This window comes from Myotis brandtii, unplaced genomic scaffold (genome assembly GCF_000412655.1).
Source record: "Myotis brandtii unplaced genomic scaffold, ASM41265v1 scaffold1236, whole genome shotgun sequence".
In the NCBI taxonomy this organism is placed as follows: domain Eukaryota; kingdom Metazoa; phylum Chordata; class Mammalia; order Chiroptera; family Vespertilionidae; genus Myotis; species Myotis brandtii.
Window position 1 is genome coordinate 516,958 of NW_005354316.1, and position 1,237 is coordinate 518,194.

Sequence of the window (1,237 nt, forward strand, 5' to 3'; positions counted from 1 at the left end):
CCCAGACCCAGGCCCCGTGGAAGGAGCTGGGGCTCCCGCGCCCATGTCTCTGTGAGGCCAGACCCCCTCAGGAAAGAGGAAGCCTCCTGAGCCGCACCCCGAGTCTAACCTGGGGTCCCACTCGGGGCCAGGCTGCCTGGAGAGCTCCCCAACTTCAAGGGACTCCCGAGTATCCAAACACCCATGTCCCTGGCCCTCACCTCACCCTGACCATGACCTTCACCCAGGACCCCTCATGGCCCTGGCCTACGTCCTGCCCATGGACCAGGCCCAGCGGCCCCGCTGCCCCTGCTCCCTGAGATGCTGGCCCAGGAGCCACGCCCTCCCCGCCAGGGCCGTGGGCGCTGCACCCTAAGGCTGGCACATCCCCACATGCACTCCCAGGTGGGCAGCCCCAAGCCTCCTGCCCCTGCTCCTCTCCTCAGAGCTGTGGGGGCAGGAAACAACGGGCCCTGGGATATAGCTTGTCCCCCCGCCCCTCCCAGGACCCGAGGCCGGAGGCGGGCAGAGGAGGGTCCCAGGCACAGCCTGTGGCGTCAGCCCCTTGGGCCTCCAGGCCTTGTCCTGTCTGAGCCCAAGGCCACCGCCCACCCATGATGGCCTCGCACCCAGGACCCCGATGACCCAAAGGCAGTCCTTCCACTGCGGTCTTTTTCCCAGGTGGGGGCTGTGGCCCAGCATGGGGGGCCGTTTGGGGGTCCTGGGGTCCAGGTGAGAGTGGAACTCACCCCAGGAGCTGCGCTCCCCGCAGGGGCAGAGGGGTGCCTGGCACCCCCGCCACATGCCCTGGACAAGCCCCTCTGGGCTCCTGGACTGCGGCTGACAGTGTCCATGCTGACCCCCGGAACTGTCCCCCCGGAACAGCCCCCCTGGAACCGAACCTCAGACTGGCCCCTGGCAATCCCCGCCTGGAGCCAACGGGAAGTGTGCCAGCCCCGCGGAAGTGCGCGACAATGGGGCCGCTGCCGCACCAGGACCTTTCCAAGAAGCCCAGGTCCTGATAAAGCAGTGCCGAGATCCTGTTTGTCCGCCGCTGCACGTGGCCGGGAGGGGCGCGGGCGGCTCGGCCAGGGCCGGGCCCCTATATAAGGCGTTGAGGCCGCTAGTCCGGTGCACAGGTGCAGCGAGTCTGCCTGGTGTCAGTGGCAGGAGGGGCCGGGTCCTGCGGTGACCGCTTCTCCACGCACCATGCTGGGGCCTCGGCTGCTGCTGCTGCTGTCCTGCGGGGGAGCCCTGC